The sequence below is a fragment of the Papaver somniferum genome, chromosome 7, assembly GCF_003573695.1.
Source record: "Papaver somniferum cultivar HN1 chromosome 7, ASM357369v1, whole genome shotgun sequence".
NCBI lineage: Eukaryota > Viridiplantae > Streptophyta > Magnoliopsida > Ranunculales > Papaveraceae > Papaver > Papaver somniferum.
Window position 1 is genome coordinate 244,625,954 of NC_039364.1, and position 13,444 is coordinate 244,639,397.

The 13,444-nt window shown below is 34.8% G+C and overlaps 1 pseudogene; it reads right to left on the minus strand.

Annotated features, from left to right (window-relative positions):
• Positions 1 to 8,240: 8,240 nt before the first annotated feature.
• LOC113296289 overlaps positions 8,241 to 13,444 on the minus strand; it is a 91,104-nt pseudogene continuing 85,900 nt past the window's right edge.

Sequence of the window (13,444 nt, forward strand, 5' to 3'; positions counted from 1 at the left end):
AAGATGCTCAAGGTAATTTTCACATGACCATCTTGACTTAATATTTAGTTTCCAACAAATAAATTGTCTACAACTAAACTCGTCAAGTGGATGATGAACTTAGCTAAAGCTAAAAAGCTTCCAACACGTATTTCGAGAAAATATAAATGATATAAACTCGGATCGAAATTTCAAATGTGTATAATGTAAAAGTCTATATATCTATATGATTTATTCTCTTTAGAAGATAAAATAGAATATACTTCTGAGTGATAGATAAGTTTTACTCTCCACATACCTTTTTTTGATGAAGTTCCTCCAAGCTCTTCAGTAGATATTCTTCTTCAATTGGTGAACCCGTGAAGTCTAATGCTCAACTACACACTTCTATCCTAATCCGAGACATAGCTATAAGTAGACTACAAATCAAGTATATAGTTTTGATCAACTAAACTTGACAAACAAGATTGAGATAGCAACGCTTGTTAGTTCGACCGAGCAGTGCTCCAACAATCTCCCCATTTGTCAATTTTAGTGACAAAACTATCAATACATATGATTACAAAATAAATAAACTTTGTAGCTTCTGATCCATCATGCTTGATTTCCTTGACTCTTCAACTTCCTTGAATTCTTCGTTACTTCAAGTTCTCCATCGATTCAGATTGTGTTCAACTCACCATCATTGTTTTTGAAGATCCGTAGCAATAACAATATGAAAACGAAAGTTCTCAATCATTGTTATTCAGTGTCATAGTATTATTATATAGAATCAAAGTCCAATTGTGTCACAACTTTGAAATAATACTACGGTGATATGTATTACTCCCCTTTAGCCAATACTTCCATCTTAAAATGAAATCCACCCCCCTTACATAATGATTCGTAAATCATATGTATGTAGTGTGAACTGCCAAATAATTCTCCCCCTTTTTGTCAATATAAATTGGCAAAGGTACGAAAACTATGAGATCATAATAAATTCACAAAAGATAATTCATGACTAAAAAGAAAACATATCAACTTTGTTTTGATGATTTCACATACTCGAGACTTAGTGTATTCATCAAGGAGTTTATTAAGATACAAGTTAAACCCTTCAAATTCCACAACCGCTCTCCCCACAAAGATATGGCAATTAAGCACAAGTTCATTTAAGAACTCTCCCCTATTTGATGTCATTCCCAAGAGAACAACATGAGCGACCTTACTTTTACAAGAAAACAAAATATTTCTTTGGACATTAACAAATCACATGGATTTGTATCAGTAAACTCGAGTAAATTAACCACAAGAAGATCTTATTGATTAATGTATCTAGAAATCACTCAACATAAGACAACTTACGGAGAAAATATAGGACTTTCACATAATAGTGGATCAGAGAAAGATCATTACTGCGGAATTTTCTCAAAAAGTTCATTCTATCTTTTATCAATAGTTATGTGTAATCACAATATTTGTTATACCAAACCCTAGTTATCCTTCTTAAGAATAAATTCTCACAAGAAGTTTCCTAGACATTAAAATGATATGAAACAAAGAAGCTAAGCATCATCTTCATCATCATCGGAATCTATCCAAGAGGCTTGAACTTTATATATTTCTTCTTTGATTTCGGGAAATTTTGTAGCAATCACACACAATTGTTCTTGCACACATTTTACCTTGGAATTGACCTTACAAACACCCTTGTGAATTTGTTGAAGAAGACCCAAGGTGGTATGATCACAAGAACCGTAAAGAGTATCACATCTTTGTCTTTTGTAAAAACTCATCTTCATACATTTGATAATACTTGAACGAACCGGTTTGGGAGTTCCAATAGAGTTGCCAATGGGAGCAATGGAATGTTCACGATATATTTGCCCAATTAAGCATGGAAATCCTAACTTCTTGTTGGATGATGTCATTCAGATCATTTGAAGAAGAATAAATCCACAAATATCAAGACTTTGAGCACCCATTTCAAGGAAATAGACCAACTCCGAAAATTCACGACAAAACTGAATCCGAATTGGACTCTTTTTCAGCTTGAAGTTTGCATTGAGCCAGATTTTTTTGTTCTTTCTTATCAATGTGTTTTGCTTACTTTGTAGCCTGAATATCCTTATCAACTTTACTCCAAACTTACGAACCTATACTACCATCAGAAACGTCGGTACTACAAGCAGAAATTTCTGATGAAACATCTTCGTTATCATCCTCATTAGACAGGCCTATTTCTCTCAAAATAACTTCAAAATAATTGGATCTAAAGATCCCAGTATCTAATAAATCGTCAACCAAAGGTGTAGATATTGAAACAACATGTTTACAACCAGAATTCTTACCCTTAACCTGATGCCATGCAGAATTTTCCTTATCATCTTCAGCATTATTAACTTGAGTATTCCCGTTAGTTCCATCATCTTGTTGCACTTTATCAGCTGTAAAATTAATGTTGAACGTATCAGCACCATTAAAATCCAAAACTGAAGTTTTTTCCCAGTTTCCCTCCATTGGCTTACTAATACACCCTTTTTTTGTAGCTTCAATTTTATTCTAGACAGTACCTCCAGTTCTCTTGATGATTTTCCGAGCAGCATTACAATTTGCAAGCATATGCCCCATTATTTTACAATGGGAACATAAAATAGCCTTCTTTAAATCTAGAACTATAATGTACTGCCAAAAAATATTTTCATTCGCTTTAACCCTAATCCTTTTTGGAATAGGTTTCGCCATGTCTATCTCAATAAGAACAGCTACATAGTTATATACAAATCTGTCTCCCACATATAAGTCTATTCCGGTTGTTGTTTCCTTCTTAAGATAAATCAAGGTGAACAGGAAACTCAACTAATAATCCGATCTTATACTCCTGAAGAGCATCCTAGAAATATTAGTCACCTCACAAGAACCTAACTGATTAACAGAAGAAGTTATTGCGGAATCACAAGAGTCCGCGACAAAGAATTGTTGTGATTACTTTTTATATCTTACCTATCGGAGATAAACCTCGAGAAAATCTTAGAGAAGATTAAACTCAATATGATAGAATAAGTAAGATCAGAATACGTAACTACATAGAAAATACTTGGATCTGGCTTCACGAATGCCAAATGAAGTTTTCAAGTCGTTAACCTAATAATGGTTATGGAAAACCATACGTTAATGGAGAATCGACTATAGTTTGCAACTAGGATACACGAGAGTGTCAGGATTAGGTTTCCCAGATGCTAGAGTTCTCTATTATATAGTCTTTCAAATTATGGTTGCTTATAATCAAAGCTAAGTTAGCTTAGTAGCAAAGCAATTGATATTTACCATTAGATGAACTCCTGATTTAAGATTCAAGCTAAGTCTACTTAGAAAATAAGAAATCAATCTCCACCGTTAGATGGTATTAGCTTGATACATACAAATAAAATATACCTATATTTAGATATGGATGAACCGCACCTAAACATGTATAACCGTTGGCTCAATTAGTTAACTGAAGTTAGCCATATGACCACTTATAGTTTAGCCATATTTATCTAACATTTCTATATCAAATATGATGATCAATCAATCATGATAGATAATCAAATGAATCTAAATGTGTTTTAAGAGAGTTTTTCAAATGTTCATCATCTCATCGAAATATATATGAACCGTTTGAAACATATTCGGTTTGGTTTGTAAATGTACAAAGTACTTATACAAGAACGAATTCATGAAAATAATGCCATGGTTTGCAAAAAAAAAGTTCGCATACCTTTTTTCATTAAAGTTCCAGAGACTTTAGTTCGTAAACGAACCTGAGTTCATGAGTATTAAAAGTCATACTTACCGATTTTAGAACCTAACCGTTGTGTTCACAAAAAAAGTACGCAAACCACAGTTCCGGATCTAACCAAGTCTAGCCATTCGCAAACGCTATTCGCAAACTACTGTTCCGGACCTTTGACAGTTAATCCCGTTCGCAAACACTGTTCGCAAACAAGAGTTCCGGACCTGAACTAGAACTTCACAGTTCGCATACAAGATACGCATACTGTGTTATATCCATCCATTGGTAGTAGTTATAAAGCTCTCATTTAATCATTGAAACTACCTTGTAAGACAACAATGGTAATCTTACACATACCACTAGCTTCAAGTAATTTTTAAGTGATTAATCGATCAATACGAAACTTCCCAAGTTAACATCAAATGATTGTCTCACACAAATCATGTAAGATGCTCAAGGTAATTTTCACATGACCATCTTGACTTAATATTTAGTTTCCAACAAATAAATCGTGTACAACTAAACTCGTCAAGTGGATGATGAACTTAGTTAAAGCTAAAAAGCTTCCAACACGTATTTCGAGAAAATATAAATGAGATAAACTCGGCTCGAAATTTCAAATGTGCATAATGTAAAAGTCTATATATCTATACGATTTAGTCTCTTTAGAAGATAGAATAGAATATACTTCTGAGTGATAGATAAGTTTTACTCTCCACATACCTTTTGTTGATGAAGTTCCTCCAAGCTCTTCAGTAGATATTCTTCTTCAATTGGTGAACCCGTGAAGTCTAATGCTCAACTACACACTTCTATCCTAATCCGAGACATAGCTATAAGTAGACTACAAATCAAGTATATAGTTTTGATTAACTAAACTTGACAAGCAAGCTTGAGATAGTAACGCTTGTGAGTTCGACCGAGCAGTGCTCCAATAATCTCCAAATTTGTCAATTTTAGTGACAAAACTATCAATACATATGGATTACAAAATAAATAAACTTTGTAGCTTCTGATCCATGATGCTTGATTTCCTGGACTCTTCAACTTCCTTGAATACTTCGGTACTTCAAGTTCTCCATCGATTCAGAATGTGCTCAACTCACCATCATTGTTTTTGAAGATCCGTAGCAATAACAATATGAAAACAAAAGTTCTCAATCATTGTTATTCAGTGTCATAGTATTATTATATAGAATCAAAGTCCAATTGTGTCACAACTTTGAAATAATACTACGGTGATATGTATTACTCCCCTTTATCCAATACTTCCATCTTAGAATGAAATCCACCCCCCTTACATAATGATCCGTAAATCATATGTATGTAGTGTGAACTACCAAATAATTCTCCCCCTTTGTCAATATGAATTGGCAAAGGTATGAAAACTATGGGATCATAATAAATTCACAAAAGATAATTCATGACTAAAAAGAAAACATATCAACTTTGTTTCGATGATTTCACATAGTCGAGACTTAGTGTATTCATTAAGGATTTTATTAAGATACAAGTTAAACCCTTCAAATTCCACAACCGCTCTCCCCACAAAGATATGGCAATTAAGCACAAGTTCATTTAAGAACTCTCCCCTATTTGATGTCATTCCCAAGAGAACAACATGAGCGACCTTACTTTTACAAGAAAACAAAATATTTCTTTGGACATTAACAAATCACATGGATTTGTATCAGTAAACTCGAGTAAATTAACCACAAGAAGATCTTATTGATTAATGTATCTAGAAATCACTCAACATAAGACAACTTACGGAAAAAATATAGTACTTTGACATAATAGTGGATCAGGGAAAGATCATTACTGCGGAATTTTCTCAAAAAGTTCATTATATCTTTTATTAATAATTATGTGTAATCACAATATTTGGTATACCAAACCCTAGTTATCCTTCTTAAGAATAAATTCTCACAAGAAGTTTCCTAGACATTAAAATGATATGAAACAAAGAAGCTAGGCATCATCTTCATCATCATCGGAATCCATCCAAGAGGCTTGAACTTTATATATTTCTTCTTTGATTTCGGGAAATTTTGTAGCAATCACACACAATTGTTCTTGCACACATTTTACCTTGGAATTGACCTTACAAATACCCTTGTGAATTTGTTGAAGAAGACCCAAGGTGGTATGATCACAAGAACCGTAAAGAGTATCACATCTTTGTCTTTTGTAGAAACTCATCTTCAAACATTTGATAATACTTGGACGAACCGGTTTGGGAGTTCCAATAGAGTTTCCAATGGGAGCAATGGAATGTTCACGATATATTTTCCCAATTAATCATGGAAAGCCTAACTTATTGTTGGACGATGTCATTCAGATCATTTGAAGAAGAATAAATCCACAAATATCAAGCCTAAACAATTTCTTTAGTCTTCCCAGACCAAACAGAGACACACACTGTGAGAAATGTATATCAAAATGATAACTATTCTTAGCTTAATGAATAATCTTAAAAATAATATTCAGAGCACAAGAAATATTGATATTCACACCTAGTCAAGTTCTTGTCAAGGCATTCGATTAGACTTGAATAACCGAATCCTACAATTTGATAAGTCTAACTAAGATTAGAATTAACTTAGTTTCTCTTATCCGGAATCGAATTGGACTAAACAAGTGATCCCGTATTTCGTTAAGCCATAAACAATACATACAAACCAAAATAAATTGACTTGCACAATTATTTTCTTAACTGGAAGCAATTGAAATAAACATAGACATTATAGCACCGCAATTGCACCAAAATTTCGTTAAGCAAAAACACTTTGTACCAAACAATAAAGAAGATACCAAACAATAAGCCAAATAAATTGACACATTTTTTCTTTACCGGAAACAATTGAATCACACACAAATACACACATAATGGAATATATATCAATCGTACCGAAATTTTGTTAAGCAAAAGGAAAATATATGCAATGCAAGCAGGCTTTTCTTAAACATGAAAACGATTAACTAACAAATTTGTTACCTCAGATTCCGCATCCTCTTCTCCCCAGAAAGATATATCAATAAGCGCAAGTTCAAGTTAGAACTCTCCCCCAGTATGTTGTCATCCTCTCGCAAGAACAAAAGAACAACAACAAAGAGCAACCTGTTCCAGAGAAAGGTTGAATTGGTTTTAACTTATCCGTGCCAACAGCAAAAGTTGAAAACCCGAAACACATATGTTTATGCTAGACACAACTCATGTAAACACAAATTGATTCAACACATTGTGACTTTTTACATATGAGTTTCAATAAGAACACCTTATGATCCTTTGATAAAGCCTACCAACATTGGATAAACTTAATCCCGCTAAATCAAAAATCCACATAAAGCATTAGGGTTCACATCATATGAGATCGAATATTAAGGTAATGAAAACAGAAATCATACATCCCATAAACCGAAAACACATAGCAAAAATATAGACATTTAAGTACAGGCTATGTAATCGAAAACCATCACAAGAAAAATTATAAAATAATAATTTTATTCATAAATGGTTTTATTCAAAAGTAGAACTTATATAATAATCCAAATAAATCAAAAATTGTTGTTTATTTTTCTTGTGATACAAGATATACCAGTACAATTGTTACCACGATGGGAGGGCCGACCGAAAAAATCGACGAAAAACTAAATTTTGTACTCAAAGTTTAGTTCCCAATAATGGCACGGAGTCGGACTTGTAAATTTATAAATCAAAATTGTAAAATAAAGAGATGTTCAAACAAAGATATCATATTTCAGACTTGATTGTCTACTCTTCTTTTGACAATTCAGCTCCATTTCAGCTCCCATTGCAACCACTGCAGAACATGGAAGAACTACACTGCAATCATTCACCAGCTCCTGCAATACCCATTACCATAATCCTGCAACCAAACTCAACAGTTTCTTGCTCTTATCCAACACACACATGTTATGTAACTTCACATTAGTTGTTAAACAACTACATCGCGAAAAAATTCTTTGCTTTCCTTGCTTCCACCAACCCATATTCCCCTTTCAGCATTCCAGACATTTAACAGCAGCAACATACACCTGCAAACTTCTCAAGCAACCGACATATGCAAGTTGGTTGCTTTCATGTATGAATTGTATAACCTAACTATGAACCAAGATTTCCAATAATCCAAAGGTACAAATGACAAACATTCTTAAGTAATATATAAAGGTGTCAGAAAAATGAAGCTTAAAATTTACTACTAGTCTACTACGCAGTGCAAAGTCTACTGAATATACTGAGAATGTATGACATAATAAAGTAGAGTAACTTAATTACGAGCAAAGGCTAACAATAATTCAAGGAAACAAAAGACATACATGCTAAAAGTAAAGCAGAGAGTAACTTAATTACTGAAAACTGATCAACATATTCATGTTGCTCAGAGCCTTGTGCTCAACTTTCTTACCTGAACCTTTTTTCCATAATAAAGTCATCAGTACTCGAAAGTCAAGATCCCAGTTGACTGAACAATTTCATGTTTTACCTAACCATAATGATGTCATCAATCTTCAGAATCATCGTCACACATTCTGCGGCCAATTTAATAGCGTTAGTACTGACAAGAAATGGCTATACAACATTCTCCTCTAAGATATTGGTTATTTTAGCTTTCCTCACATTGATTCCAGTATTAATCTCACCCAGTGCATGTCGATTACGAAGTTCAGTCACAGTTGCAATCGGGCTCAACCCTCCATTTTCAGCCAGAGTGTAAGGAATAACTTCAAGTGCCTCAGCAAATGAACGCACACAATAATTTTCCATTCCCTATAAAACCTTTGCCAGGTACCAAGTTGTCTCGATAGCTCAATTTCAGGTACACCTCCACCGACAATCAAATACCTTTTGTTCACTAAACACTTGATCACACATAAGGCATCGTGCAAACTCCTCTCAGCCTTGTCAAAAACCAACTGGTTTGAACCACGAACAAGCACATTAGTCGTCCTTCCCATATCCTTAATACCAGTAATCTGGATAATCTTCCCGCCATCCCCTTGAGGAACCTACTCAACAAGATCAGCTCTCCTAAGCATGGACTATGTTAGGGTGCTTTACCAAACACTAAATATCCCTTAAAAGAAAGCTAAAGAGCCCTAGAGAAACCTTTTGAATTGGAGGTTAACCACCTATTAAGACGAGATTTTTGAGATAAAGAATAAGAAGAAGATTTTAAGAAAGCTGAGTTCTATTAATTCTATGCTCCATACAGAATCATGAAGTAAGTATTTACAGTTTAACTTACTTGGTAAACACGAAATAAAACTGAATTAAAAGAAACTAGCTCAAACTAGGAAACAACAAAACTAATTATGGTAAATGTAAATAAGGAAAACAGGTGTGTAGTGTTGGTGTCGCAACATCCCACCCCTCTTGAAATTTTTTGCTTGTCCTCAAGCATTGAGCTCCGGAAATCGTAAGATCAACTCATAAGCATCTTCCCATGTTGCTTCTTCAGCGGAGTGATCTTTCCATTTAATCAGCCATTCGGTTCCAGCTTGATCTTCTTTTTTAAACATTCTTCTGTCCAAAATACTCTCTGGTTCCTATTTATCATAGTCAACAATATTGGGCAAAACTGTCTCAGCAATAACAGAAGAACCAAGTTTAAGTTTTAGCTGTGAAACATGAAAAACTGGGTGAATGCGACTTGCAGGAGGTAATTGTAGTTTATATGCAACTGCTCCCATCTTCTCAATGATACGTAAAGTCCCATAAAACTTCGGAGAAAGTTTGGAGAAAGATTGGTTTGAAACAGTTGATTGTCTATAAGGTTGTAGACGTAAAAACACCCAATCATTCACAACAAAATTTCTTTCAGTTCAGTGCTCATCAGTATAAGTCTTCATTCTATTTTGTGCTGCTTGAAGATGAAATTTCAATAGGTTCAAGATACGATCTCTGGCACGCAAGTTGAGATCAACATCATGAACCGCAGTGGAACCAGGTAGATAACTTAAGATAGTTGGTGGAGCTCGACTATACAATGCTTCATATGGTGTCATATTGATGGTTGAATGATGACTGGTGTTGTACCACCATTTAGCCCATGGAAACCACTTAGACCACTCAGTTGGTTTAACACCAGCAAAGCAATGTAGATAACACTCAAGAATTTTATTTGTTACCTCTGTCTGCCCATCTGATTGTGGGTGATAAGCCGAACTTCTACATAACTGAGTATCCTGAAGAAGTAAAATATGCCTCCCAAAATTTTCTCATAAATATGGGATCTCGATCAGTGACAATGCTCTTAGGCTTCCATGCAGGCGCACCACTTCTCGTACAAAAACATCAGCTATGTCAGCAGCAGAATAAGAATGTGCAAGAGCTATGAAATGTGCGTACTTTGACAATCGATCCACAACAACCAGAACTGAGTTTTTTTGATTAGATGGTGGAAAACCATCTATGAAATCCATTGAAATATCCAACCAAACATCAGCAGGAATAGGGAGTGGTTGTAACATCCCTGGAGGAGCTATTGACTCAGACTTACTTCACTGACAAACATCACAATGCACAATAGATTTTTTAATTGAATGTTTCATCCCTTTCCAGTAAAATTTTTGTTGGAGACGTTTATAAGTACGTAGAAAACCAAAATGACCACCTAAAGGTGTAGAATGAAATTCTTGAAGAAGTTTAAAGCACCAAGCTGAAGTAGATACCACCACAATACGATTCTTGTAACACAGTATACCATCAAGAAAAGTATAATGAAGCTTACTGGTAGGTTAAACTCGTATCTTATTAAGGCTAACGCCTATGGGCTAGATTGAGCTGCTAGATTGGCCAAAAAGTGTTGCAAATCAAAAAAAAAGTGTTGGAAAAAGTTAACACTACTTCTCTCTCCTAGCAAGTGCTTGCAGTTCAACTAGCAGCGAGATTGAAACGCTGAATGATTCAGCATTGAAAAAGTGACCTTCAGCTTTCACAAAAATCACACGGATCACAAAAATCACAAAATTCGATCTGACGGCTAAAATTTAAAGCGTTGAACCAAACAACGCTGAGAAAGTGACCTTAGCGCTGAACGGTTCAGCGCTCACAAAAATTCAAAAATCACACAGATCACAAAAATCACAAAATTCGATCTGATGACTGAAATTTAAAGCGCTGAACCAAACAGCGCTGGGCGGTGGTCCCAGCTGACGTGGACTGCTAATCTAGCTGCTAGATTAGCACTCCCATAGGACTTAGGAGGTTGTCCTAGTTGACGTAGACTGCTAATCTAGCTGCTAGATTAGAAGACCGTAGGATTTAGCCTAATAAGAACTTGCATTTCAACATCATTGTTGGTTTCTTCAATAATAGAAGTAACACCGGAAAATACTTGTGTAGTAATTGCAGAAAAAGTTGGCCCTGTAGTACGAGATAAAGCATCTTCTGCAACATTTTCTTTTCCTTGTCGAAATATAATCTCGTAATCATAGCCAAACAACTTACTTAACCACTTCTGCTGTTCCATAGACGATATCTTTTGCTCCAGAAAGTACTTCAGACTATGATGATCAGTGTATATCTTGAAATGCCTACCAAGTAAATATGGTTTCCATTTTTGAACAACAAAAACTATTTCAAGCATCTCCTTATCCTAGATTGATAAATTTAAGTTATTTCCAGAGAATCCCTTGCTATAATAAGCAATTGGCCTACCAAATTGCATTAAAACAGCTCCCAAACCATTCCCAGAAGCGTCACACTCCAATGAAAATTCTTTTGAGAAATCAGGAAGGATCAAAACTGGAGTTGTAGTTAATGCTTGTTGGAGCAGACGAAAAGCATTAGTGGCATCTTCAGTCCATATAAATGTATCCTTCTTTAATAGCTGAGTTAAAGGTGCACAAACTTTTCCAAAGTCTTTTACAAACTTTCTATAATACCCAACTAAGCCTAAAAATCCCCTCAACGCTTTAATTGTAGTTGGAATAGGCCAAGATAAAATGCTTTGTAAGATAAAGTATTTTACAAACTTTCTACTACTCTTTTAGATGAAATCACATGGACAAGATAACCAATTGATTGTTGTGCAAATGTGCATTTGGATTGCTTAACATACAATTGATGCTGGCGTAAAACTTCAAACACTGCAGATAAGTGCTCTAGATGTTCTGAAAGATTCTTACTATAGATCAATATGTCATCGAAAAATACCAGAACAAACTTTCTTAAATAATGCATGAAGATATGATTCATCAAACTTTGAAATGTGGCTGGTGCATTTGAAAGTCCAAGCGACATAACCAAAAACTCATAATGGCCATCATGTGTTCTAAAAGAAGTTTTAGGAATATCTCCTTTGTATAGTCGAATTTGATAATACCCAGAACGTAAAGCTAGTTTAGTAAAAATGCATGCACCATGAAGTTCATCAAGTAATTCGTCTACCATAGGAATAGGAAAACGATCCTTGATAGTTAGCTTATTCAAAGCTCTATAATCAACACATATGCGCCATGAACGTCTTTTTTACGAACCATTAAAATGAGAGAATAAAAAGGACTGGAACTAGGACGAATCAAACTTGCTTGTTGTAATTCAGAAACTATCTTCTCGATTTCATCTTTCTGAAAATGTGGATAACGGTAAGGACGCACATTAACTGGAGCAGATCCTGGTATTAAAGGAATATGATGATCATGAGCTCGTGCCGGAGGAAGTGATTCTGGGGTCTTGAAAATATCATCAAAATTTGAAAGTAACCGTTGTATCTCAGGCGATATAGGTGGAGGAGGAGTAATGATTGAAGCATTAATTTCAGATATTTGTAAGAAGACGCCATAAGTTTCTTTGTGTAGTAATCTTTGCATGGGAACAATATCCAATATCATTAATGCAGAAGAATTATTACCAATTAATTGTATATCTGCGCCGGAAAACTTGAACTTCATTAATAGCTTCTCAAAATCCCAATCTACGGGTCCTAAAGTACGTAACCATTATGCCCCTAACACAGCATCACACCCACTAATAGCCAGTATGTGAAAATCAGCTGAGAAGGAATAATCTTGTAGTCGAAAAGGCACATCCAAACATAGGACTTGAGTTCTAAGTATACCTCCATCTCCAACTGTGACATTCAGATTATTATTCTTAGTAGCAATACGATAACCACATTGTTTGGCCAATGATGGACTCAAAAAATTATAAGTAGAACCAGAGTCTACTAAGAATGTAATTGGTTGAGCTTTTGAGAAGCCATTGATTCACATTGTTTGTAGATGCAGGAAATCCTACCCTACACCCCTCACAAGATTTCATTAACATTCAACTCATTTTAGATTAACAATCTTAATTTTATTGATCAATCTTTGAACAATCCTACAAGAAAAGATAAAGGAATCAAGAATAACCACTGCTCTAGATTTTCTCTCTCCTATTTACTTGTTTCTCACTCAGAAAAGATCTCCTATCCTTATAGCTGATCGGCTCTTTATATAGAGTTTTACATAGTGGATGACAACTAATCTAACCTTTATTTTCGGATATGGCTTGCGACATTCTCGCATCCTTACAAATTTTAATCTCGCAAACTCTCTAATTTCGCAGGGTCGTCACATTTTTATCATGATTTAGCTGACTTCGTTTATTATGTCATTTCTGAAATTGTTCTGCGACGCTGTTGTGTTGCTGATAATTTCGCTGAGGCATTATTGCTGCGAGATTCTGATCCTACATCT